Below are 6,000 nucleotides of genomic sequence, written 5' to 3'. Positions count from 1 at the left end.
TACAACCTTCCCTGGGCCTCGGTTTTTACTGTTTGGAGATGATTTTGCACTCCTCCAGTCTCTAGGGACCATCCCCTGTCGCAGCTTGATCCCTCCACCGATGTTATTGTGGAACAGGCCACCGTAGCTCTAAACTGCCCCGACAGCTATACAGACTACCCGTGGCCCTGCGACTCCTTCTGTCTCCTACGTGGTGTCACCTGGACCTCTGGGTCCCAGGATCTTCACCAGGAAGCGTCTCCTTCTGTTTCTCTGCTCCTGTCTGACTTGGAGCTTTCTTTCCTTCTTTCTTTCTTTTCTCCTCCTTGCCTGCCTCCAGCAGGCCTCCTCCTCCCTCCTTTCTCTCATTCTTCTTCTCCAAATACATGCTCACTCTCTCACTCCCTGAGGTAGACTAACTAAACTTGACCTTCCTCCTTTTGTCTGCTCTCAGATGGCTCCTCCCACCTCCCCAGTTGCTAAGCTGTACCCTATAGGAGCAGGGATGGGTCTTACGGCCCCTCCCAGCATGCAGCATGGGGGGGTAACTGCCACTTTCCCTGGTCCCAGTATGTACCTAACAATGGGTGTAGTGTGTATTTACCAGGGGACCGGAGTTCACTCTCTTCCTCTCCCAGAATGAGGCATCACACCGCTGGATGGGGTGCAATGACCTGTGGCGACGGAAGCCTCAGGGGCGCCACACTCCCCCACAGCAAATCCCAGCACGTCCTCGGGCTGAAAAACAACAAAAACATGTGGAGAAACTGCAAAATTTTTGTTATGCAAAGCAATAAAACAATTAACATTTCTTCCCTTTATGGGAGGCACAAATACTTTAACATTGCAAACTTTTTATAAAGAAACTATGTGTGCACTTTCAGTTCATTGCACAGTTTGGGCACTTCCCCCATAATTCTGGTAGGGGGCACAACGGGTGCAACTATATACATTTTCGGCTACAACAAGTCCAGTAGCCTGGCAGTTCGTTTCCTTTCAAACAACAATGGTACATAATCAACCAGCCACTAAGTCCAATGGCCTGGTTACATAAGACACATAAGACATCACATTTACCGGGGCCCACATTCCAGTTCAGTGGCCCGGTACACATAAACATGGGGGGTGACATCTTCGAAAAGCATAAGGGGCAGTACAGCAGGAAAGGGTGTCATCTTCGAAAAGAACATTAGGGCAGAACACAAGGGGCATCTTCAAAAAGAATGAGGGGCAGACAGGGGCTATATACAGTTCAGCATCTGTTCATCTTTACTCACGAGGGTAGATGCGGGGGTCCCACTCCGGCATTGCTCCTGGCAGCAGGTACGCCGACGATATCATCGTCTGGGTCCCCTGGGCGCTGGTCCCTGACCTTCTGCGCTGTTCTGCAGCCTGAATTGGAGTGGGGCTGCTTGCAGGTGTTGCACGGCGTTGCTGCAGAGGGCTGCTCGTCTGCAGGGGGCTGTTGCTGTGGTCTTTAGGGCCCTGTTTTGGCCGGGCTCCCTGCATCACACACGCCATGGAGATTCGGGTCTGCGTTTCTTGCGTGGCTGTCGCAGGACCTCCGCTCAGTTCTGTGGCCTGGGTCTGCCTTGAGGTAGTGCTGCTGCTAGGGGAGAGGCTGCGCGCTTGCATTGTGCGGCGCCACTCTGGTTCTTCTGGGGCCGCTTCTTCCTTGAGGATTCGCACATGCAGCGCATACCACCCACGGTTCCCCATCAGCCGTGTGTACTCCACCACATCACCCAGCTTCGCATCTCTTCCTGGGTGGCCTCTGGGCAGGTGCTCCTCGATGTCTCTTCGGGCCACAAACACGTCCTTACCCAGGCCGGGCTCCCTGATGAAGCCCCAGCCACCAGCTTGTCGGAAGTCCACTACTAGGCCCCGTCGCACTGGGCCCTCGGATCCCTTCAGGGCCTTCCTGACCTCTTCTTTGGAGGCCAGATTAGCGGCTTCTCTGGCCCTCCGTTTCTCCTCCCGGAGTTCCCGCTCCCTCTGGTACTCTACCACCAGCCTCCGGCACGTCAGCTCGTTGGCCAGGGGAGTCTCCTTGGGGAGCAGCGGCCGCTGCAGTCCCCCGCTTTCAATGGGCGCTACGTCCCAATTCACTCCCGGGGATGCCATTCCCAGGAGGCTCACAGGGGGACTCGGCAGGGGGCCCGCTAGCTGTTCAGGATCCACCCCTCCCCAAGCTCTGTCTGTGGGGGTCTCAGGCAGGCCTCCGGTGCCCCACCGGGCGTCCGCGGGGTAGGCTGGGAAGGCCAGGGAGTCAGTGAAGGGGCTAAGCAGGGGCGCGTGGCGGGACCCTGGGTCCGGACTGGTCGGGGTTTCTGGTTGCTCACCCTGCTTCCACTCCGTGGCATCCATCCACCTCTCCAGATCCTCCGGCACCCTCGGCGTTTCTTTCTGCCGGTCTGCTTCTACTTCCACGCTGCTCAGCCTCCGGGCCAGGACTCGCATTTCCTCCCGGAGCAAGTTCAGCTCAGGATCCATTCTTCCGGTCCCTGGTGCACTTTGCTGCAGCTCCTCCGCCATGCTGCCGACCTGGGGAATGCTGACTGGAACACTGCTCGGGTGCTCGACCACACCACTCGGCTGCTCCCTTTCCCTTCTCGGAGGCGGGGCCGGAGGCTGCACTAGCATCTGGCGCCAGACTGGCGCCCAGCCCATCACGACCGGCATCACTCCGTTTGCGATGAGGTACATTTTCTTTATCTGCTGGTCTGGCATTTAGACTCTCTCTGCCAGCCGGCCAGCTTATCTGGTTGCCATTTCTTCTTCTTCCGCCTTCTATGGCGGGCACCGCTTCGCGCTCTTTTCTTGGACAAGGGGGCGGGGCTTCTCTTCGCGCCCTTTCTTCTTTCACGCCCCCCTTCTTCCCGCGCTCAGTGACTTCAATGGCGGCAGTTTCTCACAGTAAACACAGGCTATTTCACGATTCTTCAGGCGCACAGTACCCGGTGGAACCGGGCACGAAATCCTGTTCATGACGCCAAAAGTTGACTCGCCCACCCCAGGGCTATGGGACACCCGGTGCCGGGCCGGACTCGTCCGGAGGTAGTCAGTGGTGGCTGGGCCCGGCTCCGTGGCCCTGGTGGGTGTCAGTTGAATATGTGGCTTGAATTAAAGTTTGTGTTCGTGACGCCACCTGTGGTATGCGGCTAGTAAGCCGCCGCTGCTGTATGAGGCCTCCGGGGGATGATATGGCAGCAATGATGGTACTGCTCCCCACAGGTGGAGCAATGCCCCGGGGCACAGTTGGTGCTTGTGAGTGTCTATGCAGATGGAATAAAAGAGGCAACTCCAAGGGTACAGTTTCAAGTTCTTTACTCACAGTTCTTGTCAAGGCCGGCAGGAACCCTTGGACTGCTGGGACCACTGTCAGGGACCTCCGCCGTTTCTGGGTGATTCAGAGAGTGAAAGCCGGTACCCTTCTCTTAGTGTCTCTTTCTTCTGCTGTCTTCCTTAGCCTTGCCTTTGTTAGGATGAACCTGGCTTGGCCTCCACTACAGCCTCCAGGCTGGGGGGTCACCTGTCGGCTGATTACCCCTTTTCTGGAAGTCTGCTATGGTTTCTGGCCCTGGGAGTCTACAACCTTCCCTGGGCCTCGGTTTTTACTGTTTGGAGATGATTTTGCACTCCTCCAGTCTCTAGGGACCGTCCCCTGTCGCAGCTTGATCCCTCCACCGATGTTATTGTGGAACAGGCCACCGTAGCTCTAAACTGCCCCGACAGCTATACAGACTACCCGTGGCCCTGCGACTCCTTCTGTCTCCTACGTGGTGTCACCTGGACCTCTGGGTCCCAGGATCTTCACCAGGAAGCGTCTCCTTTTGTTTCTCTGCTCCTGTCTGACTTGGAGCTTTCTTTCCTTCTTTCTTTCTTTCTTTTCTCCTCCTTGCCTGCCTCCAGCAGGCCTCCTCCTCCCTCCTTTCTCTCGTTCTTCTTCTCCAACTACATGCTCACTCTCTCACTCCCTGAGGTAGACTAACTAAACTTGACCTTCCTCCCTTTGTCTGCTCTCAGATGGCTCCTCCCACCTCCCCAGTTGCTAAGCTGTACCCTATAGGAGCAGGGATGGGTCTTACGGCCCCTCCCAGCATGCAGCATGGGGGGGTAACTGCCACTTTCCCTGGTCCCAGTATGTACCTAACAATGGGTGTAGTGTGGATTTACCAGGGGACCGGAGTTCACTCTCTTGCTCTCCCAGAATGGGGCATCACACCGCTGGATGGGGTGCAATGACCTGTGGCGACGGAAGCCTCAGGGGCGCCATATATATATATATATATATATATATATACTAGAAGGTGGCCCGATTCTACGCATTGGGTATTCTAGAATTTACGTATTGTGTAGTTAATGTATGATTTTTGTTATATATATATATATAGATGTTGTTGTGTGTAGTTACCAAGTGTTTGTGTAGGGCGCTGTACATGTTCTGGGTGTTGTCTGGGTGTGGCGGGGGGTGAGAGCGGTGTTTGTGTGTTGCGTGTGTTGCGTTGTTTGTGGAGCGCTGTGTGTCTGTAGCGTTGTGTGTGTGTGTTGCGCGGTTTGTGTGGGTGTGGGGTGTGTGTGTGTGTGTTTTGAGGGGAGGTATGTTTTGTGCAGTGTGTGTGTTGTGCGGTATGTGCGTATATTTGTGTGTGCCGCGGTGTTTGTGTGTTGGGTGTTGTGTGTGTGCGGCGTTGTCTGTGTGTGTGGGTGTCTGTGTAGGGCGGTGTTTGTGGTTCCCAGTGTGTGTGTGGTGTGTTGTGCAGTGCGTGTGTGGCGGTGTGTGTGTGTGTGTGTTTTGGGGGGAGGTGTGCACCCCCCATCGTGCTCCATCCCCCATGCTGCGCACCCCCCATCGTGCTCCATCCCCCATGCTGCGCACCCCCCATCGTGCTCCATCCCCCATGCTGCGCACCCCCATCGTGCTCCATCCCCCATGCTGCGCACTCCCCATTGTGCTCCATCCCCCATGCTGCGCATTCCCCATCGTGCTCCATCCCCCATGCTGCGCATTCCCCATCGTGCTCCATCCCCCATGCTGCGCACTCCCAAACGTGCTCCATCCCCCATACTGCGCACTCCCCATTGTGCTCCATCCCCCATGCTGCGCACTCCCCATCGTGCTCCATCCCCCATGCTGCGCACTCCCCATCGTGCTCCATCCCCCATGCTGTGCACCCCCCATCGTGCTCCATCCCCCATGCTGTGCACCCCCCATCGTGCTCCACAGTCACACATCAGACAGTATACACGCACACATCTGATCGCATACACTCACACCCCACTTCTGCCTGTGCCCTCCGGTGTGCGGTCCCAGCAGCTGTGCTGCACGCAGTGCTCCTCTGCCTTCTGCCGACACGCACACATCCTATCGCATACACGCACACATCCTATCGAATACACGCACACATCCTATCACATACACGCACACATCCTATCACATACACGCACACACACACTTTCGATATCGCACATACGCGCTCACACAATCACAACATCCGGAGATACCACATGCTTCCGGCCATGTGATCCTCCGGCAGGTCCTGGAAGGTCACTGCACGCACAGTATCGCCGCCGAGAAGCAAGCGATATCACGGGATGTTGTGAGTGTGTGGATGCGATCTGATGTGTGTGTGAGGTGTGTGTGATCTGATGTGTGTGCGTGTGTGTGTGTTCCGCCGCTGCAGGACCTTGATGCGCTCACCTGGGAGCCGGTGTACGCTGGTAACCATGCTACACAATATTACATGGTTACCAGCGTACCCCGCCCCCCGCTCGCATGGGAGCCCACACCAGCGTACGGCGGCAACCCCAGCAATGCGAGGGTATGTGTCGGCTGGGTTGCCGGTCTACGCTGATGTGGGCTTCCGGGGGTACAGCACTCACCTGGGAGTCGGGGTTCCGTGTCGTTTCGGGGAATGCATGCAGGGGGCGGGGCCAGAGGGATCGTGCAATGCGTGAGGGGGGCGGGGCGTGGCCGAGTTGCCAATGCGTGCAGGGGGCCGGGGCGAGAGGCCAATCCGT

Source organism: Anomaloglossus baeobatrachus, chromosome 2, assembly GCF_048569485.1.
Source record: "Anomaloglossus baeobatrachus isolate aAnoBae1 chromosome 2, aAnoBae1.hap1, whole genome shotgun sequence".
Taxonomy (NCBI): domain Eukaryota; kingdom Metazoa; phylum Chordata; class Amphibia; order Anura; family Aromobatidae; genus Anomaloglossus; species Anomaloglossus baeobatrachus.
Note: the sequence above shows the minus strand (reverse complement) of the source record.